This window comes from Vicugna pacos, unplaced genomic scaffold (assembly GCF_048564905.1).
Source record: "Vicugna pacos unplaced genomic scaffold, VicPac4 scaffold_21, whole genome shotgun sequence".
Lineage (NCBI taxonomy): Eukaryota > Metazoa > Chordata > Mammalia > Artiodactyla > Camelidae > Vicugna > Vicugna pacos.
Window position 1 is genome coordinate 6683446 of NW_027328742.1, and position 24446 is coordinate 6707891.

At 41.5% G+C, this 24446-nt stretch overlaps 1 long non-coding RNA gene across 1 annotated transcript in view; it reads right to left on the reverse strand.

Annotated features, from left to right (window-relative positions):
• Positions 1-24446, reverse strand: part of LOC140694310 (uncharacterized) — a 50542-nt gene that overhangs the window by 19850 nt on the left and 6246 nt on the right. The window contains exons 3-7 of the long non-coding RNA XR_012070040.1: positions 11900-11986; positions 11663-11808; positions 10969-11112; positions 9716-9776; positions 8966-9190 (exon numbers count right to left, since the gene is read on the reverse strand). This is a non-coding gene — a long non-coding RNA (uncharacterized lncRNA). The remainder of the gene's footprint in view (positions 1-8965; positions 9191-9715; positions 9777-10968; positions 11113-11662; positions 11809-11899; positions 11987-24446) is intronic.

The window sequence follows — 24446 nt, forward strand, 5'->3', positions numbered from 1 at the left end:
CCTTCAATATTAATATGCAAAGGCAAACCCGGTCCCCAAGGGAAAACAAGTCTTAAGACGACGCTAAGGCCTCCAAAGTCCTCTCCACGACAATGAACCAATCTGCCTGCAGGTCTGCAGCTGCAGGAGGCTACATGTCTGCTTTTAAAGCAGCCCCTTCCTGCCCTCGTGTGCTACAATGCCCTTTTATGCCCTCCCATCGCAGGGCAAGAGCAGCCGCTGCAGAAACTTGCAGGGGGCTCAGAGCCAGGGATTATGCCCAGGTCACACTGCAAACCTACTGCCCGCCTCACAGCCCCCAGCCAGCAGGTCACCTGGAAGTCACAGCAAGTGCCCCAATCCAGAAGTCTCTTCATTTGCCAGCACAACTGATCACTGGTCTCCAACCTTCGTCAGTTTTGCACAAAACAGCACCTTCTACTGTGAAGCGGGTTGTTTTCGCTTCTGTGCCCCATCCTTACTGGAAACGTTAAGGGAAACCAAAAGGCCTCTTCTCAACACTTTTCTGATGACACCCTCCCACCCACAATACTCATATGCTCAAGAGTTTGGATCCACGTGATTTTGTTTCCCTTATGCTAAGTGGCTCAAAACACTGCGGGATTCTTTCTCCTTTGAGTGTATTAGCACTCAGTTTCTCGGCTTTAATCTGTTTTGGTCTCTCTCTTCAGTGTCCCTAGAAGTTGCCACCTCTTACTCCCTTCAGCAGCCTCCCTCCCAACATCTATTCTAGGGAATCAGCTGTGATGAGGGGCCCGGGGGCAGTCACAGAAGATGCAACTAAGGCACAGAGAGGCTACATAATTTGCCCAAGAAATCACCTTGAGCCACCAACAGAGTGTGTCATGTCCATCTATTTAACAGTTATGCTAAGCAAGTTAACTTTTTGTAGATTATGTTTATAAACAGATGAGAAATCAAAATACATACAAGGACACACATCAACTCTAAGATGTTCATTAACTCCACTGTTTTGTTTCAATTTATTTTATTTCTATTAAAAAATTGAGAACCCCTGCAGCCTATATAGCAAAATGTTACTGGGTTTTAAATCCAGAATATAGAGGGGTTATGTCATTACTCATTCTTATATGTATGTTCAGAAGACAAAATGATTTGAAAGTCTCTCTCCCCGCCACCTACTCACTACTGGCTCTCACCAGAGCTCCCAGATCACACATCTAATACCGTTTCACTTTACCCACAGCTGAACTCATCAGTTTTCCCCCAGAACTCCCTCTGCAGCTTTCCGTCCTCAGAACACAGCAGGACCATTATTTAACTCATTAATCCACCCAGAAACCTGGGCCTTACTCCATCCTACATTCACAGACAGCATTCATCCTTTCCTTTTAACCATCAAAACATGCCTTCAATCTGTTCGCTTTTACCCACTGACTGTCCTACCGCTCAAGTGGAAGCCACCAACACTGCCCACCTGGACCCACGAGTCTCCCAAGTGGCCCCACAGCCACTCTTCCCTACTTTAGACAAATGGGATTGTGTCACTCCCTCGCTTTTTGGACTCTTCAGACCCAATTTTCTTAGAAGAAACTTCAATTTCTTCACCTGGTGAAGGTCTTTGCCATGAAACTGTCAGCTCAGGGAGGGCAGGACCCGCCCTCTCCCCTTGGCCCTGCCCTCTGGCAGAGCTTCAGCTTGGGAGGACCTGCTGAGCTAAATCAGCCTGTATTATAAACCTGGTCTTGAGTTCTTAGCAAACAACTTCACTTATCCATACAAATCCAACGTAGATTAGAAAGATTTTAGATGTTGAGCTAGACAATTGATTTGGGGATTTTGCACTGGCAACCTGCAAGTATATGTTCTAATGATTGTGTCTTGTTAAAACCACACACAGATTAAAGGAGTATTTGTGGAATGTCTTCGGAGTAAAAGGGACTGTACTTTTACAGATTTTATGTTTTATTACATGAACAAGCAGGACAGGGTCACAAATGGAACCGCCTCACAAGTGACAGAAGACAGGTGAGACGCATATAGCAACAGGTCACAAAGATGGTAAGAGCAAAGTTGTTTATCCAACCCCCGAAAAAATTCCTCCAAGAACAGAAAACTCACAATTTTGAAAATAAAATTCTATCATCTAAAGAAAGAAAATAAATAATCCTCTTCATCAGGGTTTCAAGATCTGACTGCAGAGTTATTAGCAGGCCATACTGAATCCTAGCACAGAAAAATCAGATGGACTAGTGGTGAGTAAGTTCCAGGAAAACGGCAGTAATTCCTTCACTTGAAAGAGGACACACACTCACTTGTTGAAGGTGACTGTAAACAGCATTCTGCAGAAATTCAGATGATTCAGACACCGCTTCTACATGGTGATGACACGGAAGGACGGCTTGGATGCATGCTTCTAACTGAGTCACCGGCATTCTTACACTGCAGGGGGAAATGGAGGCCCTCAGCCAAGAGCACAGATGTTCCTGTCATGTATCCCAGATCGTGCCTCGGGGACTCAGTGTCCTGTAGCAGTCCGGCCCCAGGCGAAGACCCGCAGCGTGGCCCAAGCAAGCAGGAGGGGCACTGTGCTTGAGAAATCCCATCCCCGATGGGGGCAAGACGGGCTGGTGGGGTTGTGTGAACCTATAAATGCTCATAGAAATAAACCTGCATACATTCACGTGATAAAATTAACTGTAGCAGGCTATTTAACAAAATTTCAATTATTAGTGTTAATTTTACCATTCCTCTTGTCCCCTGCACTCTGAGACAGGCTTAGGCTCTCTCACACATGCAGCTCTGATGCAATAGTTGTGAATTTATTTTATTTTGCTACAAGTGTTTTCGCTCCTAGTGTCGCTGTGACTGTCGTCTCTTAACACAGTCAGATGTCTTCCTGGATCTCTCCCAGTGTTCCTTGCTCCTGCTTCTCAGATCCTGAGATAAAGAACAGGTGAAGGCATATGACTGGGAATGTCAATGTGGACTTGATCAAAGTCCTCAGTGACCCCCTAGGTGAGTGCTGCCCACCCCTTACCTTCAATTCTCAAGGTTCTGCCCAGGGTGACATCCAGACAGGAGAGATTCCTGGGCCCAATTAAGAGCTGTGTGGCTTGGGTGCGGGGAAAGGTGCAGGAGCTGGTTCCGTAGACGGTCACTTCCATATCTCTGCTACTCTCTCTCCCGAGGCCCCGCTGCCAAGCCCCCAGGCTCCCTGATCTTCTGTCCTTCTCTTCTACTCTAATTCAAGCCCATTTCCTCTTCCTTTATTCCCTGATTATCCCCAGCTGGAGTGATTTTCCCATCACAGATTCTGAAAAATTTTCCTGCAGCTGAAAAACAGGTCTCCAGAGGTCAATGCCCATATAGTGGTTCCTGAAGAGAGCCCCTGGTTAGGGGGACCCTCACCAACACTCACGGGGCATCAGACATTTTGCAGGGTCAACCACCCCCAACAAGAGTTTGCTGTGACCCCAAAGCACGCACAGCATCCCTGCTCACTAAAGTGTAGTTTTAGTCCTTTATTAAGAAGCAAAAATAAAATAATTGCTCATGTTTCTTACTAAAATTATTTATGAGGTAGAAAAAGTAATTCTAATAGAAAAGAACAAATTTCACTCCATGTTAGATGTGTTCGTCTGACTTTAAACCTGTACCTTGTTTTCTAGGCTCAGATTTGCTGTTTCTGCACCTTTTGTAAAAGAATGTTGCCTTTAGCCTGAAATACCCAGGAGGGCCTATTCTCCGGGCTCTGATCTTTAAGGATATTAGCTCTTCTACACTTATGTACAGATGGCAAGTTGCAAAATAGAGAATAACCTTTCTTTTTTTTTGGAAGTTATACGGGGGCACCATAATTTGACCCACATGGACAGCTGCAGGAACAAAGGATTCCAAGGACAAACAATTCGTACAGCAAGAAGTTTGCAACAACCAGCCACATCCCCGCTGCTTTTAGTATAAAAGGAGACTGAATTCTGCCTTGGGGAAGAGAGTTCTACTGGATATCAATATGCCATTTTCTGGGTCTGCCGTCTTTTCAAATAAAGTCACTATTCCTTACTCCAACATCTCATCTCCCGATTTATTGGCCTGTCATGCAGCAAGCAGAACGAGTTTGGACTTGGTAACAAAGTGACTGCATTAGAGGTAGTATGTCTCCACTGTTTCCTCATTTCCAGAATGTCACAACCTATCAGTTTTATATGCTGTTTAACAACACGAACAAAAAACCTATTATACGGAACTGATTCCAAGAAATAAAATTATTTCTACTCCTTCAAACATTTTTTTATTTTGTTTTGTTATGCCTATTGAAAAGAAAATAAAAGTCAAATCATTTTATTTCACGTATTTTTTAAAGCTACATATTGTAAGTACTATAAAGATATTTAAATTGCCATAAAAATTGTTCATATATTAGTATAAAGATATATACACAATCAATGCAGATTAGGAAAGGAGTAGATATTTACTAAAAATCCACCGCACATCCAGTCTCTTACAAGCATATCCTGGAATATAAACTCTATTACCCCGGAGTCCCCCACCCCCATTCTCACTGCGGAGTCCCTTAGTAATCAACTACCAAGGCACCAGCATAGAACCATGCAATCACTATTTTAGGTATAAATGAGAGTATTAGCTCATTCAATTCTAAAACAGAAACCTTAAAATAAATACTGAACTTATTTACAGATAAACAAATTTGGACACAAAAAAGTACAGTTTCTCCCCCAAGACACAAAGATAATAATTGGTAAAGGCAAGATTTGAACTAATCTGCCTGATTCTAAAAGCTAAGGTGGAAATCCCCTTTGACTTTGGAGGTACAGCAGCACAACCTATCACCCTATCTTTGTTCAGATCTAGCTTTAGACAGCCTGAGACAGCACCCCATTCCTATGGAACTCGAGGGCAAACAATAACAATAAGGATTTTATATTCAGTATTTTCTTAAGTCTCAATTATATAAAGTGTCAGCAGATCAGCAGAAAACTCTGGGAAATATGAGTGGGTCCAGAGCTTTTTGCTGATAAGAAACTCATTCTATCAGGACAGAGTGACCTTCCCATGAGAGGCCTCATGTACATAAACTAAAGCCAGCTGAGCAATGAAAACTAGCAAGAACATGGAACTCAAGCAAGAAGGATGCCTGCCATCCCCTGCCCAGTTGCCTCTTCACCCGCATGGACAAGATGGCAGAAGATCCAAGTTCTTGTCCAAGTGACAACATCATGGATTCTCACCCATGAAATGTTATGACTCTATGCTGTCTTAAGTCCTTTCCAACTAAAATATGATGACACCAATATCTCAGCAGAATGTCTATGTCTCCACCTTCTCTCTTCTATTAGGAGACTATATCTATGGCTACAAAGCCGAAATTCAATTAAAAACACCATGCACGAAGCCTAGTGGAAGTCTGTGTAAGAGACATTGTTCTCACGCTCAGTGAGTGAAAACTCAGAAAAAGTGGTCCTTCTCCCTCTGCAAGTGGGAGGTAGCCTGATTGTGTGTGTGTGTATGTGTGTGTGTGTGTGCACACGTGTGTGTGTGTAAATCAAATACAACGTATTCTGGGATGTGCACAGATTTATTTTTTATGTTACTATTATTTCGTGAGAATGAGCCTACCTTTAAATTAATTTGAATCTATTATTCTGAGAGAGTCTCAGGCTCTTTTGGTGGAGGATGTGAAAGGGGAAAGGAAAGGAGGAAAGAAGTAAATGAAGCAAAGCTGTAAGAGTACTGCTAGGGAAAGGCAAGACATTATTTTTGTTCCTACTTGCATCACACACAAATTAGGGACTGGCTTTCCCCCATGTCTTGTCAAGCACTGAGTTGCAGAAGAACAGGCAACAGCCCTTTTCTCACTGAGCTTGTGACTATACGTGGCATCTTATAGACACAAATTATTTAACCTGATCAAACACTCTAGCAGCAGGATGTAATTCTCCTACTTTGAGAGACAAGGAAACAGGAAGTGAAAGAGGGTATATAGCTTGACCAAAGTCAGAGGACAAGTAAACTAAAGAGGATGAATTCAAACTCAGATCTGAATGCAGAGTCTGATCTTCCCACTACTAGGGCTGGAAAATCCTTAACACACAGGGTCCCCAGCTCCTCTGCATTGTTCCTGGCACCAAGCATTTCCCATGGCGATGGTCTCCAGTTCTCAGACACAGCGCTCTGTGCAGCCAATAACCTCCATTCGACCTTGATAATCTACCTGCCACGCCCACCAGGCTTCACCATACAGGCAGGAAAGCTGGCTTTCAAGTGCATACAAAGCCACCCCTGGTCTAACCTGGACTCTTCAGCAGCTTTTCCAGCATAAAGGCAGCCATGAAAGTGCTCACAGTTTGTACATGAGCCACACTACCTCTCTCCATCTGTCTCCCCACGTATACTACTTAGCTATGACCATTTTGAGAATCTTGGAAACAAATTTTTAAAAACAGAAAAGAAAGGATTCTGTAACAAGTACTTAATACTTACAATTTTAAATGAGAAGTTACAAAGTGAGTATTTACAAACCGAATCTGCCTTCCTAGGTGTCAGTTTTAACAGTTAAAAAATATAATAGCAAAAATTTCTCACTTAAAAAATTAACAAAAACATCAACAATAATCTGGAATAAACTCAAAAACAATGCCCATGTTGTATATGGAGGAAGTACAGGACTGTACTGAGGGGTAAAGTAAGAAGTGTGAAAGTAGAGACATCAACCTTTTGTATGGAGGAAAGCAGTTTTGTAAAGATGTACGTTCTCCTAAAGATAATTCAAAATTACTAAAAAATCCCATGACAACACTTATCCTTTTTTTAACTTGAAAAAATTATATTAGAATTCTTCAGGAAAAATGAAGTCATAATAATAGCAAAGAAAAATAGGGATCAAAAAGCAAGTCAAAAAATTGCACTGTCAGATATTAAATAAATTTTTACAATATGTAAGTTATAGTGCTAGAGTAAGAAAGTAAGATTGACAGAAATAAACCATGAGCTCAAAAAGAGACTCTAGTGTACATAAATATTTTTTACAGGTGGGATTTCAAATTAAAAAGCAAAGTATGAATTCAATAATTGTCTTGGTACAATCAGAGAATCCCTGGAAAAAACAAATTCTTTTCCAGTCATAATGACCACAAGAAAAGTTACTGAAAGTGATGTAAATATTAGAAAGTACTAATAAGGGCAAATACAACTCTTTGCTCATATCAATTCAGCTTCTCCTCACTGTAACAAGTACCATTCTCATCTCCATCTTAGAGATTAGAAAAACCTACAGAAGAGATTTGTACCATTATAAGAAAGCATTTCTAAGAATAATATCAAGAATAAAACCCAAAAAGAAGACATTTGCTATCTAAAGGTTATTTTGGGCCACAACAAAAATGAACCTACTGAACAAAATGAAAGGCAAAAAATGACAAGGGAAAGCTCTGTGATACATGTTGATGAAGACAAGGGGCTAATGTTCATAATATACATAGAGCTGTCACAAAGCAACAAGAAGCTCCCCCACTTAAATATTTGCAAAGGACAAAAGGGATCATTCACTTTTTAAAAGTTAGGTGGCTAATGAGTGAAAAATGCTCAATACCACACTGGTCATAAAGGGCAAACTAAAACAATGGAAATCATTTTGCTCATCATATTGGCAAATATTTGTAAAAGATATTCTAGCTAGTGTCCATTTTTGAGACAACAAACTGTGAGCGATCTTTTGGAGGACGACATGTCAATGGATATATAAACCCTGGAAAACGTGTGTACACACAGGCTGAACTTCACTTTTAGGAATCGTTTCATTTACAAAAAGAATCAGTTCAAAAAGATGTACTCATCAGAGCATTTACACAGCACTGTTTACATTGGTGGGAAGAAAACCTGAAGTGGAATCACACCCAGGGATAGAGAATTGGTTACAAAATTTATTCTACATCTTTTCATTCCCCACAGGAGAAGGAATTTCTAGATTCACTTGAAAGGAGCCTGTGATTTATGTAGTTGTCACATCCAAGGACTAAATTTCCAGAAACCTTAACTAAAGGAATACTCATACAAGATCACAGGAATGTTTGTACAAGAAGGATGCCAGTCAGACACCCTTTCTGACAGTGGAAAATGGAGAAAACTTAAGTGTCCACCATCAAGACAATGATGTGGTAAATCACGGTGAGCTGTGGCCACTAAAGTTCCGGTGTTTCGGCGTGGTCCAAGGCCTTGTCCACAGTTCTCTCCCACGAAAGGTGTCCTTACACAAGAGACCAAACCTGCACATCAGGAGACCACTTTACTCTATCTGAAAGGACCGGATGAGTCTGGAGGGAGAGGACGTCTGTGATATATACCTTAGTGAATAAACCGAGCTGCAGAAAACATATAGTATGGCCTTATTTTTCAATAAAGCTTATATACACACACATATACATAGATTTCTCATATACGTTTATGTATGTGTATATATATATGACATAGGCCTAAAGGTCATGAAATATATACTCCACATTGTCAGCAGTTTTTACTCTCAGGAAAAAAGGGGAAGGGAAGTAGGGGACTTTCGGTACCACCACAGTTCTCTTTTCAGTATTCCAGTTAAGTTTACTTGGAATTTAAAAGTTTACTTAAGTCCAAAGTAAAATGGACAGGGATTCCACAACACAGAATGCTATAATGGTCATTAAAAATCATGCCAGCAGAGATAGAATACTGTAAAAAAAATTGTAATAAGCCGAATGGAAAATGGAGGTCTCCATACAGCAAACAGGCACACAGTGCTCGCTGGTTTTTATGACAGAGTTAATACACACTGATGAAAAGAACAGAAAATAGATTTTAAAGTGTTAATTATTATCTCTGAATACTGGGAACAGGATAGACCCTTTTGACCCTTTTTTCAGACTTTTATACTTAATACACATTATTTTTCATCTGAAAAATGCATTTATAGATGTCTAGTACCACACATTGGAAAAAATACATGAGTACTTACAGAAACAAATAACTAGGAGACACCGCAGCACCATCACACAGTGCAGAATGGGTGATCCTGAATAACACCACGCAGTTACATAAGGACCCAAAAAGTGAAAGCACCCGCTGTAACAGGGTGCAGCCCCCTTCTATTTGTCAGTTGTGTCTTCAGGGCTGAGGCAGTTCTGAGCACGGCCAGTGTCAGTGCTGGTGTCTGGATGGATGCCACTGGAGGTGAAGGCACCTGCAAGCCGAGAGAAAGAACAGAAATCATCCTCTGCTTTTTCTGTCTTGTTCCTTTTTCACTTTTAAAGAGAGGCGGAAATAAGATAAACTGAATCTTCCCTACTGAAATTTCAGTAAACAGCTTTATATTGTTCACAACTTATATTCTGCCTATAACTGTCTTTTCAACAAACCATTATATTTATTAAATGTTAATTAACTCAGGTAATTAACTACCTGTTGAAACCTATTAAAGAACATAACATGCACTACGTGAAAGCACCACACCTGCAGTGACTAGCACAGCTGTCTTGACGACAGTGCAGTCAGCCCCCACCATCCCGTGGCCCTGAGCTCCTGATGCTGGGAAGAGAGCACGCTGCCGCCGCAGGCGGAGAAATATGGTAAAAGCATTTTCTGAAATCTACAGCACTGACAAAACATAACTGCTTAATCCCAGGCTCCTTTGAGGCTGTCATTTTCCGTTTCTGGCCAACACCCGTCAATGAGCAGAACCACCCCATTCCCGAGTCATGGGACTCACGTGGGCAGAAGTTTTGGAGAAATTTCCAGGTATAGAATGTAAACCAACTATACATAAAACTCTGAAAAAGAAAAGATGCAATAATCTGATTTTGGAAGACACTCAATATATTCTCCTAAGCCTTAGTAGTTGGAAAGGCTGGGCTTCTCCTAAGCCACTTATTTATTTCACAGCCAGTGAGCATCTCCCACAAACCCTGCTTCCCTGTGTGTGCTGGGAGCCTCAGGCACATTGATGCTGTCTATCTTATAAGTCACAAGGCAGAGGCTTGTGTCTCACGCCTGCAACTCTCACACAGGCTCAACTCCGAGCCTCAATTTGTGAACTTGGCCCCATTTTCTCACCTGTTTATTTGGTATCTGTTCTTCTGTAAGCTGCCTGAAATGCTTCTTGAAACAAGTCAGAAGAATGAGTGGGTAGAGAAATGGACAGATGGACAGGTGAGAGATGGGCAGACAAATAGTGAGACTCCAAGAGAAGGGGAGCAAACAAAATTTCCTATGCAAAACCCTCTTCTAGTCAAGGAAGAAAACCACCTCAAAGAAGTGTGAAGAGGCATGTGGCTTAGGACTGTTTCCTGGATTCCATGAAACGTCACACCAAGAGATGAGAGGGTAAAAGTATAAATAATAAAAGAAAAAAGCATGCATGTTTGAAAAATATATCTACATTTAGTACTTTCTAAAGAATAGATTCAAATCATCAAGGCCCAATAACCCAATCCTTGGGTATTTACAGAAGTGAGAATCCCTTCTCCAATCAGCAAGGCATCCATTCGGAGCACTGAGAGTCTACACGGTGTGGTCATAAAGGCGTCACCGCAAAAGCTGTGCTATCCTGCACTTGCGAGGAATGAGCAGGTGTGCTCGGGCTGCCCACTCGCATCATTTACACCCCACAGCACCTCTACAGGGTAGGGATGCCTAGCGAGCCCCGTCTCTGCAGGACAGAAAACCAGTCCTGGAGAGGCTAAGCCGATCTACCAGTTCTCCATCTCACAATACTTGTCACTCCAGAGCAGGACTCGAACTCGGACCCACGTTTGTAACCACAGTACTACCGTACTTTATGTGCTTTTTGTGTGTATAATACATTTGTTTCTGGCATGAAAGGGTATTTAATAAATGATTGGTTGTCTTGTCTATCTCATTATCTCACAATCTTTATATTTTTGAATTGTACACTTCCCCTGGAGAAATGAACGGAAAGAGCGGTGGTCAGAATGAGGTGGGGCTCCATTCTTTATCTGTTACCTCATCTCATCCAAGTCCCCAAACATGGAGAAGGAGCAAAGGTTTTCTTCATCATTTAAAGAGAGGGCTCCAGTGATGGTGACTTACTCAACTCCAAAACCGAGTCTGGGGGAAGGGCACATGCAGCAACGAGAACAGTATCACCTGTAGGAAAGCAAAAAGAGCTCAGGGGATGGTCAATGGGTCAGCCTGATTTAATTTCAATCGATAATACAATAACACACTCTAAAAATACTAGCATGCAACGGATTTGATCTTTCTTGACATCAAGCAAGTTTCCACAGCCCACATGTAACATTATCATGAACTAGTGAAAGGATGAGTCCACAGACAAAAAAAATCAATGCCACAGGCAGGCTGAAACCCAGGCTGGAAGAAAGGAAGGGAAAGGGCATAGTTAAGAAGAGGGGAAAGTCTGGGAAAAAGACATCATCACAAGGACTCTCAAGCATCATCCAGCAATCATATAATCATTCTTTCAAGAGAGAATTACTTAGGTCCTATTTTGTGCGAGATTTTACAAAGGGCAGAGAGACCCCAGCGTCCATGGTGGCAGCAATTTGCGGGGCTATAGTACAATTCAAATCCCGGTAACTTGCAACTTGTACTCAGTATAAAGGGAAAAAAATAAAGTAAAATAATACTATGTAAACCCTACACATTGCTGAAAAAGAATTAAAGAACACCTAAATACCTGGACACACAACGCAGATTCCTGGATCAGATCACAACATTCCTGGGATGGCAGTGGTCCCCAGAGCGATGCAAACATACAACGTGGTCTCGATCACAATCCCAGCGGGCTCCTCTGCAGAAACTGACTAGCTGCTGCTACAATTCCTAAGGGAATTTGAGGGTCTCAGTAACCAAAACGTACTTGAAATAGAAGAACAACGTGAGAGGACTTGTAATTCTCAATTTCAAACCTTACAGCTGTATCTCCAAGTGAGATTAGAGGCCATTTTTAAGTTATTATTTTGTTTATCCTTATTTTCTAAATTCTGTACAATGAATATACCTGTTAGAATAAGAAAAATAAAAAGTTAGGTATCTTTTAAAACTTGCACACCGATTCATTTATTGGGAAAAAATTATTTTAACTCTAAAGAAGTAAACATATATCTAGTGAAAAAGGACTACTTAAAAACAAGCGTGCATTTACAATTTTCATACATTGAAAACTGAAAAGCACAAACACATCAAGTTTCTTGGGAGACTCGTGAAACATATTAATAATTATTTTCAAAAATTCTAATTGAAAAATGAAAACTCAAGAAAGGGAAATTCGTGATTGATAGGCAACTGCGAACACGTGGAGAGCAAAGGCCTTGAAATCACTGTTCCTTTAACTCTGCTACTAGCTCAATACGAGAGGAAATTCCTCACTGAGGGGACAGTGGAATCCCATGCATAAGATAGGATACACAGTACAAACTGCAGTAGTATCGGGAGTGAATATGTTAGAAGAATTCTGAAGTTACAACATTGCTGAAAAACTATAAAAACACTGACAGACAGATTAAAACACACAGTCATACATATTATATAGAAACATGAACTCTGCTCCCATGTTGCATAGAAATACAAACATATTTGTTCATTTATGGGCACTGATTACTTTATCCCAGGTAGAATATTTCAACTAAAACAAATAATCAATTTTACACTCCTATTGTCAAATGTACTTGATAAGTTACTCTGCTATGTAACCATATGTGTCTAAGATAGATCTAAAATTAGTGAAAAAGAGCTTTGTATGGTTTCTTGAATTCTTCTCAAAATTCCAAGATTAATTTTAAAATAGATCTGAGCAGTATTTCTATATTATCTTTTCCCTTGTGAAATGAACAACACAGTCTTTTTTCAAAATTCTGTCCTTACAATGATTCACGAGCACATTATCCTCACAAAACTGCTGGACAGCAGAGCACTATCCAGACACTGTGACCAAATAAATGAAACACAAGGAAGACAGTGACCCTATTCTGGAGGGCTTATAGTCTGTGTCAACACTGGGGTTTTTACTTGGTTGGTTTGATTGGGTAGCAAAATAAAATCAATCAAGTACTTTCTTCTTTGAGCATTCTATAAGTCATGACTGTTTTTAGTGTCATTAGCAGGAAAGACTTCAGCATGACTTGGTTAGGTCAACTAGCAACAATCATCACTGGAGAGTGAGTAATAAAGAAGTTAACTGATAGCAATGCTTCTGCCTACATGAGACCTAAAATAAATCTACACTGACATCTGAAAGGAAAATAAGGAGATGAGGTCCCCAATGAGAAAACAAACTAACAAGAAATCAAAAAATGAAAGTCATTTTCATTAACGATTCCAGGCAGTAGTGGAGCATGGTGGTGAAGATCACAGATTCTGGGGACAAACATGAGGGTCTGAACTCCCACAGCACTGGGTAGCTGTGACACTGATATTTCAGGGAAATTTTCTGCATCTCAGTCTCCTATCCATAGACTGGGGACAACAACCGTACCCATCTCCTAGAATGTTCCTACAAATTTAGATATTTTATACATAAAATTTTAAATAAAATACTTCAGATTTTAAATAATACCCCAAAAGCAGAAGGAACAAAGAAAACAGAGATAAATTGGAGTTCATCAAAATTTAAAATTTGCTTCAAAGGGAACCATACAGAAAGTGAAAAAACAACACACTGGAAAAAATTTTTTCAAATCACTTATCTGGTAAGGAATTTGTATCTCCAAATGAAGAAAAAACAACCCTACAACTCAACAATAAAAAGGCAACTCAATTAAAAGGTTAATAAAGGATCTGAGAAGGTATTTTTCAAGAAAAATATAGAAATGTCAAATAAGCACAATGAAATGATGTTCAATAGCATTAGCTGTAAGCGAAATCAAGTCAAAACCACTAGGAGAAACAGCTTCACACTCACAACAATAGGTTATAATAAAAAAAAAAGGGTAACAAGCACTAATGAGGACACAGAGGAAGCGGAGCGCACAGCCATTGCTGGTGAGGACGTAACACAGCGTGGCCACTTTGGAAAACAGCCTGGCAGGGCCTCAGAGACTTGAACATTTGGTTTCTGTCTGACCCAGCAATTCTGCTCTCTGGGCACACACGTAAGAGAACATAAAACAGATATCGACATAAAAAATCCCACATGAGTGTTCACGGCGACATTACTCATCACAGACAAAAAGCAGAAACAACCCAAATGCCTATCACCTGGTAAATGGGTAAACAGAGGGGCCCAGCCATACAGTGGAAAGTTATTCAGCAATAGCAAAGAATAGAAGAGTGACTCAGGCCACAACATGGACAAACATTGAAAACGTTACTGAGTGTGAAAGAAGTCAGTCACAATAGACGGTTCCACTTACATGAAGTGACTCGATTTACATGAAATGTCCAGCACAGGCAAATCCACAGAGAGAAAAGTGGCTCCTTAGGGCTGGGGGAGGATGGGGAAGATGGGAATGTCTGCTTATGCATACGGGGCTTCCTGTTGGGGGGATGAAAATGTTCTAAGATTGACTGGGATGCACAATTCTGGGCATAGAGTAAAAACCGCTGTACATTTTAATGGGTGAATTGTATTAAAACTGTTAAGAACAAAAGCATCTCGGGCCAGTACCTTCCATTGTAAATGCAAATTGCTAAATTTTATTAGAGGAAAAAGAAACTGCCCTCAGCATGAAAGCAGGAGATTAGCAAATGTGAGTTAACCGAAATTGGACAAGAGCATTTCACTTGAAACAGTTGCTGAGTGTACACGAAATATTCAGAAATAGGAAAAATCACCTTGACATCACGAAGAACATTCTGCTTCAAATGCAGATCAAGTATTCGGCAAGCCCAGCTGCCAGAAATGACCAGAGAAGAATCCTGGTTCATAAAACTAGCACCAGAGCCAACAAGGAATTGGTGGTGAGGAAAGTAGGTGGCAAATATCTGGAACAGTTTGCTGCAAATAATTTCTCCACCGAAAATATAAAAATAAAATGAAAGTGATGAAATGGTCTGTTGACATCACGTGAATGGGCTTCCTTCGGTGCTCGACTCTTCTGTAACCCAGACTGAGAGATTCAGGAGAATCAGCATGGCTCCTGGGGGTCCCCAAAGGACTGCCCACCAGCACACTGACCACCATCCACCATCACATCTACCAGGGTTGAATTGCAGGGAAGAGACCAAGTTCTGAAAGGTACAGGAAATGTTGACAAGGGAAGAAAAGGCTGAGTTCAGTCCTGGGACAGAGGCCCTCTGAGCAGAGGCCAGAAGGCTGCAGGTGAACTGCTGTAGCCCTGGGGCAGGAAGGGATCACGGGGGAGCATATCTCAATTCTCTTCTCTCTCTCCCTCCAGTAGGAGAGCTAAAGCCTGCATCCTCCTCACATGGAACTGTGGGTTCTGGCTGGCAGAAGTCTTACAGACACGGAATGATTATTCAAGACTCTGTGGAAAAAGTCAAGAAATCGAGAGGGAGTAGGGAGCCATCTCCATGAGCCTCTCAAATGTTCCCATATTTATTGTGTATAATCAAAGGGAAAATTCGTTAACAGTTGTGAGAGAGTAAGGAGGAAATTCGGGAAAGACAGGATGAGGCAGAGATTGTAGAATACACAATGAGTACAAAGGATTAGTGTATCTTTAGGGAAGTCATGGGTGAGGGGAACAAGATACATTTTTTATATGTTCATTACAAAGCAGACCACCAGACCAGCCAGGTCCTTGTTTTGGGGATTATAGACTATCTAACAGCACACAAGCCCAGCGTTTATAGCTGAGGGTCTCGGTCCTTGGTTTGCAACCAGCAGAGTGCTATCTAAAACCTCAACTACACAAGCAAAGCATTGTCTCTGCTTTTTAAGGCAACGAGACTGGAGTGAGGATGCACCGGCACTCGCTTGCAAAGCAGTATCAAAGCATATTTTTTCTTCTTAAAGTTCAGAGGCGACTGGGCTCTGTTATAAATTGTTAACCCAAACATGGGCTCCCACATGGAACCATTATGGAGGACACCCTAGGATGACAAATCCTGGATGTGGGTCTTTTCCTGCCATCTTCAGCCACTCTAGCAGGGTCTAGGCACATCCGAGATTAACGATCCTACGGAACCACCCACTCTCTTAACTCCTGGTGCTTGAAACTTAATTTTAGCTCTACACAACTTTCCGTAGAAAAGTTTCAGAAATAAAAGATATAATATTCCTTTTATATCTCATCATATTACTGATTTTTCTGATTGCTCTATGCTGCTTCTACTTGGTAAAACACCTCATTCTGCAGGTGAATTCAGTAATTTCCATTGTGCATTTCTAGCCAGTTTGGGCTCGCTAACTTCTATTGGTCAAATATCGATACACTTAATTGATTTCTTTGTTTATCAATTTCAGCCAGGTGGAGAGGGATTGTCACTCGTTTCCTCAGCTCAACCTCAACTCTTTTCTCATCAACTCAGGCCTCCTGAAAACAAAACAAAGTATTTGTTTCCCTTCTACTCTTTCCACAAACCCAACAGGAAACATCAGCCTGGAGAAAGAATTCAACACAAATGTTAAAACAAAAATCTATAAACCTGAAGCAACTCCATCTCCGAATCATGATACACAATGACATGAGAGTAATTGTGTCAGCCACAAAGCATGAGGGAGCCTGACTACCTGATTCCTATTCTTCAAAGGAAGGAAGGAAGGTTTTCGTATTTTTTATTATCATTCTTGGTCATTGTTTCTGATTATGCCAAAAAAATAGTTTATGAAATAATTATGCACTGCAATAACAGATTTTTAATGTATCAATTTTAGAAGGCATTCAGAGGGGATAGGAAAACCCACCTCTGTAAAACATGCAAAATTTCTTCCCCTGTTAAGAACACGAATACAAATTGCAACAGAGAATTCAAATTCTTGTGGAGAGGAGCAAAAGCCACAGAATCAAAGCAAAGTAATTACAATGAGTCAATTTAAAATTCACTGGACAAACATGCTCAATGCAAACAAATAATTTCAAAGGCACACTGAAAACCATTCACTTAATGATCTGCAGGCTAGAGGAAGAATTTCCCTCTTTAACAGACAACAGAAATCATTAGGGTGCCCCACCAAACCTGGAGCAGAGAACAATCAGGTTTTTAACAGTTCTGATAAATCAGCATGTTCTAAAGATCAAAATCCAGAAATTTTAAACATTCATTCAAACCACAATGAAACAAGCACTTCAAGAAAAAAAAACACAAAGAAACTAATCACAGAGATCATTTAGATAGATCAATGAGAATTTCTTGTACCGCTGGAAGAAAGAACAGGCTATAACCTTTTACTTGAAAAATAAAACTTCTTTTAAAGGTAAATGCTAAAACACATTTCATCATTCATGTTGCCTTAAAAAATCTGAGGTATTTGTATCTGATCAGAAAAGCAATTCTGAGTAATAGTATGTTACAATTCAGTGCCAGTTTGCTTTAGAAGAAAAGAGAAAAGTTACTGTTTCTCATTCTGCACAAAGTTTAAAGTACCTCCCTGCCTCTATCTCCTCCATTTCCTAAGCTCAATCTCCCTAATCTTTCTGAAACAAGTATGAGAAAGTCTTATTCCCAATATGCCAAATGAAAAAAGTATATCAATTTATTTGTGTAAATATATGCCTACACCTTGAAATGTAGGCGAAAGTTATCAGAAGTCTATATGGAACTTCTTTCTACCTTCCTGAAATCACACACACAAACGTTCACACAGACACAGACACATACCCCCTGGATTACTGGGCACTTCACAAGCTTAGTACTTACAACTTGTAGAAGATAACTTTGTAGTTAATTTAAAACACAAATCTGTCAGTTTTTGAAAGTCTTCATCATCTGCTAAAGCATCTAAATATCAAAGAGACCCAATTAGCCTTCTCTGTAGAATGTAATTTCCTTTGATGGCAAAACAGACCCTAAGAATTACTGGATTAAAGATTCGTGTTTATCACTACCTATGATCGTTTTTAAGCACATTAACAGATTCAGAAATGTATGTCTCATCAACATTTATTCCTATAGAAATAGCATACGTGTTCAATTGTCTATACAGTGACTAGTTCCCATGATGGTGTTTAAGAGCTATTTTGTGTATAGCAATATTTATATTCAAGTGCAGAAAAGGAGGGTGTGTATTACTCAGTTGTAGAGCACCGGATTAGCATGCACAATGTCCTGGCTTCAGTCCCCAGTACCTCCAATAAAATAAATAAACTAAGTGCATATTTAAAAATAAGAATAAACACAGGGAAATATACACAAAATGTTATGATAAATCACAGAGAAAAAATGTGACAATGAGTGTGTATATGTCCATGAATGACTGAATCATTGTGCTGAACACTGGAATTTGACCCAACACTGTAAAATGATTATAAATCAATAAAAAATGTTAAAAAAATAAAAATAAAAATAAATAAATAAAGTTGCAAAACAAAAAAAATAAGAATAAAGTTACAAAAAAATGCAGACTAAAACCCACTGCAACCTAGGTGCTACAATTATACTAAAAAAACAAGTGTTTCTATCAAATATTCACTATGTGCCAATCACAGAGACAACCACAAGTCACACCTGAAGCATCACGTGTGATTCTCAACAACCCTACTAAGTAGACACGGATGAGAAACCCGGCTCTGCGGATGAGGAGACGGAGCTCGGAGGAGCCGGGGACGCTGACCTTCCTGCTCCGTGTGACACCGCGTCAGCCCAGGGCAAGCACTGACAGTGCTGCACTGAGGGGACACCCAGCTGCATGGACCCTTGGGGTACTGGGGAGTCCCAGGAAACACTAAGAATTTTTCAGTGAAAAACCAGCTAAAATATATTACACTGTGCCGCATCCCTTAAACAGGGAATGTGAATGAGACCTTTTTGATGCCTCCGTGTCCTTTCTGCCATCATCAGTTACTTGCCCTCACAGCGCGACCAGTGATGATCTGGATCCCATATGAAGTGCACTCAGATGGCAGAGCTTTTAAAGCTGTTTTATGAAGTTTGTAAGACTCTGTCTATGCTTCACAGTGGCGGTCATCCATCACTTCTCACCAGTGTGGACATACCACCTGAAATCATTCCTTTCTGCTTTTTAAAATCCCTTCATCTACTCCAGACTTTTCAACAGCAAAGAAGCAGCTCAACCACAGACACTGGATAGCTTTTCAACAAATGGACTCGAACAGCCCATCTGACTACCTGGAAGCCCTTGTCTTCTATTAAACCCACTTCCAGGCACTTCATCATTTTCTGATTGGTGGACTCGGCCTCTGACTGGCCTACTCAGAGAGCTCCCAACCTCACATCCAGGGGTGGGAGAGGACCCTGCTGTTGGGGGTAATCAGTGAGGAAGGTGGACATCCTTCAGCCACGTCTGCACGGGTAGAAGTGCCACAGCGTGCTCAGAAATTATACCGTCATCACCCCTGGGCTCCCATGGACTGGTTTCACATTAACCAAACCCATGAGACACTGATGCAAGAAAACCAGAAACTTAGCTTATTAATGTAACAGAAGACGTGAATCTATGAACCAGACTGAAATATCAGAGTTCAACCATGAGTACATTTTCTCCTCCACGGCCCAATCACGGGCAGGCAGTCACATGGCAAGCATGGACAGAAACGGAGCAGGAAAGGTTTCTAGATTAACTCAATGGACTAAATTTCTATTATACGAACAGATCTACTGCCCAGAAGACAATTAACACCAATCACGGTGCACTCTCCGTGGACAGTGGCAAGACATGACAATGAGCACCCGTGTAACTCTCCTTTCCCTGTCCTTTATTGGCTAACTGATGCACAGAGGTACAAAGATTCAGGGATGCTGATAACGCTAAACACCCAAAGCCCATCTCTGGGAGCATCAAAACCAGACAGCCAGGGTTTAAATACCAGCTCTGCCAATTACTAGTTCTGTGATTTTGCCAACTTACTTACCCTCTGTGTGCCTCAATTTCCACACTGTAAAACTGGGATAATAATCAAACCTTCCTTACTCGCTTGTTGAGAAGATTGAAGGATTCATTTCTGTAAAACACTCAGAAAAGATTGTAGCACATTTTGGGTGTTCAACTAATGTCAACTTAATATCAAAGTGATTTACAAATCTCCCCTCTAATCATCTTATGTGTTTCCTGGCTAGCCTAAGTCCCAAAGAACATCCTTATTTCTCCTTTTATAAACTCTTGGGGAGTACCCTTATGATCCATCCAACCACCTGTTTAAACTGAGGGAGGGGATGCCTCCTAACCACTCCTCTGGGCCATGGAGTGTGCTTCTCCCTTCACACCCCTGGCCCCTGGCCCACAGTTACCACTCATCACACTAACAGAGTAAGGTGTGAGTCCGGGGAGACAAGTGGGGCATGTGAAACCCTTCCTTTCACTCCAGTGTTGGTCACCATTGGGAAGCACCTGGGATGCTCAGCTCCATGGCAGGAAAGCCCTATGCATGAAGGGGCACGTCCTCTCAAGGGAAGGCTCGCTGTGGCCCAGAGCTTCATGGGACAGGGTGAGTCTCTACTTCTGGGACACAGTATCATGACACGCATTTTCCCACAGCCTTGAAGTTCATGGAGAATGTGGCTTCATCAGTAACAAAGAAGACATTTATCGCCTGTCTACTCTTTTGTGTCATCTCTCAGTTGGCTGCTGGAGACAACATGAGTATAAGTATTGGATCTCCTTAAGCCCCAAAATATATGAAGTAACAAATAATTCTGTGGCTTAACATTGGTTCAGGGTGACTGTGTAACAGTTTTGACTCTGCTGATGCTAAATTATGGGTATAGGAACTATGGAACCTCCTCAAATATCTTTCATCATAAAAACAGCTCTTCTTATTTTCCTGTATATTCCTGTCTTCACCTCAAAGAGCAGATACTATAAATTCCTGATGTAGGATGAGGCTGCCGCCACAAACTGACTCAGCTTGAAATTAATATCCAAGATGAAGCAGCGGATACACGTAAATATTCACGATTGTCAACTCTGCTCACGGGTCTGGGCCCGTCACTGCCTGAACGGGGGTGAAATCCCCACCCGTGTCTGGGAGAGAAGCGCGGCTCTTCCCCGGCTGACCCAGGCTTCACGGGCTATTTCCCCCCACAGACTGGCTTCAACGATTAAAAGCTCTCAAGGTTTTTACACCATGCAAAACTAAAAGACATTTCTGCAAATGGAGCACTTCTCAGGCTTAAATCTTTTTTTGCCTAAATCACCCAGGGGGAAAAAAGAAACATGACTCTGCAAAGTCTCTGACCCTCACCACTCACAGGAGTAGAACGGCCACAGCAGAAGATGGCTCTTCACATTGCAGGATGAGAACAAAATAAAGATGCCCCAACAGGCACTCCCAGAGACAGCGCTCAGCAGTCTTCTGCACAATCACGGTTGTGCAGCCCTCATCACCTTCTATTTCCAGAACACTTCATCAGCCCAAAAGAATCCCCCTATCACTAGCATTCACTCCCTAATCCCCCTCCACTCAGCCCCTTCCAACCATCACCAGCTCTCTGCCTCTGCATGTGCCTATTCTGGGCATTTCAGATCACTGAAATCAACAATTTGTGACCGTTTGTGTCTGCTTCCTTTCAAGTAACAAGCTGTTATCAAGGCTTGTATATTTTGAAGTGGTATCAGTATCTCTTTCTTTTTTTTTTTGAAAACTTTAAAGATTATTAGAAGGTGGTAAGTACTATCAAAAAGAGTAGAGTGGAGCATAAGTGATTGGGTTTCAAACAGAAAAGTGTGGGTTGAACAGTCAGGGTGGACTTCCAAAAACAGGTGGCCTTTTTCATTTTCCTCTTTTTTTTTTCTTTTTAATTCGTTCTTACGTGTGAATAATGTTCCACTACATGGAGATACTACATTCTGTTCATCCATTCAGCAGCTATTTATGGACGAGGCCAGAAAAATGAGTGTAAGAGGTGACTAGCATGGATGGCCTTTAAGCAAAGGGCAAAATGTGCTTTCAAAAAAAGCCAACAAACAGAGGCACAAGGAAATTCAGTGCGTTTCTGAGCAAAGTGCTTGCTTGCTTCGGCAGGACTACCATGCAGGACTGTGGCGGATATTGGCAGGAGTCATGGTGTGGGAGTCACCTGAGAAGACACCCTACTGCAAGTAGCTCAGCCAATTCTCCTCCCTCATCCTGTATTGTTAGAGCAATGTTTCTAGGTTACTCTTATTTCAAGTAATAGCACTTTAACTGCACATCTGATCATCTCCATCAGACCACCTTACCTCCAAGCCACAGAAAATCATTCACAGTCCGGAGCAGCTCCAGGACATAATGGTGACGGATTAGGGAGTCCTGCAGCATTCCAGCCTGCAGGCACAAACCCCACATGTGCCCTGGTGATGTCCAGAAAATAAAATGCATGGAAATATCTCACTGTTTGTACACGACATCTGCCCTCAAATTGCCCGAAAATCATGCTGGCAAAGCACTACTCAACTCTCTCACTACAAAAAAAAAAAAAAACTAAGAAGGCAAATTTAGGCTCTTGCATTGAAAACCAGCAACCATCACTGCCAGTATCTGAGCTGGAATGCTCCTGACTTCGAAAACCACTGCGCAGTTACTTTTCAAGCGTGAAACTCATAGATGTATTCCACGTAGATGATATTGCAGTAGGATTTTTCTTTTCAAAATTTCCACTTGCAACATTAGCACAAGAAAGTTTATGTTTAGGCTTTAAAAAAAATCAATTATCCTCCACTTTCTTAATTTTGAACTTATTATTATTTTATCAATTGGGCTATGCTACGTATTATAAACCGTTTGATTTCTGAAAACAAGACCTTTATGACCTCACTATTTCAGAGAAAACTTTAACGATTCTTTGAGAGGTGGGGCCTGGGGCGCCCACTAACAGCTCTTTAAATACTGACAAGGATGTGCTATTAAGTAATGCAAAGGCTCTAACTCCACATTAGCTCAGAAAGCAAAGAAACTACACCAAAGACTTCCTTAAATATTTTATATATTCCTATTCTTTTGAATATTAAATTTCTTAAAAGATATGATTTTTTTGAAAAAGAAAACAGCTGTATTAAATTTCCTCTCACCAAGAAAGCAATCTTTATGAAGAAAAAAACCCCTATGGAAATCGAAATGCCAGGACGTTTCTATCTAAGTGAACATCCAGATCTGAACACAAACCTAAATCCTATCAGATCTCACTCGAAGGAGCTCAACAAAGGCCTGGGCAACTCTGGAAATTAGCTCTTTTGTTCCAAATGTTGGCTGAGCTAAGATCATCACACTAGGCAGGGAAGGAGAGAAGAGGACAGTCCACCTGGCGGCCTCCATCCGTTTTCTTCCAGGCACAAAGTGCCTCTAGGGCGGCCCGCTAACAAGCCCCCATAAGAAAAGCCGGCATCCACACTGCCCCTGATGTCCTCAAGAAGCCCCGATGCCCATATCCCAGCCTGTGAATGGTCTTCTACTGAACCCCCATTTGGTGGCACCCACCCCCTCTTCGCCGCTACACAAACACACAGAGCCACGGCAGCCTTCCCAAATCACAAATTTGATTAGATCAACCCCCACTTCAAATGCTTCAGAGGCTCCCTGTTAGAGTTCTAGCCCCACCCCAGACCCTGCTCGCCCAGCCTCACCTAAGTACACAGGTCCTCAGTGACCTCAGTGGCCCCCTGACCTGCTCCTACTTCCCACTTGCTCCAGTCTCATTTTGACTGTTTCCCAAGGAAGCCTTCCCTCCCTCCAAACTCCACAATTTGTTCCTCTCTTCCTAGAACATTCTAGGCTAAGTCAACTTCTGACAATGCTAAGCTCTCAAGAAGCAAATACATTTAGCTTAATAAAGTGGCTACACTCTGTCTCCACTAGACTCACAGAAGTGCACGTGTAATGAATAAATGAATGACGGGTTGGGTCTCAAAGGGACAGACATACATGCTCTCTCCTGTCCCGACCCATCTGTCTGTAGGATATCAGAAGCAAAACCAGAAGTTCCTTTCCTGATTATCACTTCTGTTGACACCCTTCACTGCCTACTGTGTCAGTTCTAGTAAAACTCAGCTTATTCCAAAGCCCTACATCACGGACTCTTTCCAGTGTCCTCCCCAGCAGGGGCTCCCTCCACCCTGGACCACACAGGGCACTCTCCCCGGGTCCCCACGCCAAAAGCCTCCAGGCCTCTGCCCGGGCTGCACCTGTGACCTGAGCCACATTCTTGACTCCTTCTCCTGGCTGACTCTTACTCTGTCCTCACAACTGAATGTAGAGCCCATTTCTTCCAGGAAGTCCTCTTTGATAATGTCCTTTAGGTCTTGTCATGGCTCTATCTATAGCAGCAGTACATGGTGACCAACTGGGTGTTTGCCTGCTCCTTTGAGACCACGAACCCTTGGGGACCACGTGGGAAGGAGTGAGAGATTACAAGACGGTTGAGGGAAGCAAAAAGCAGAAATCACAGTCCAAGTCCCAAATTCAAGGATA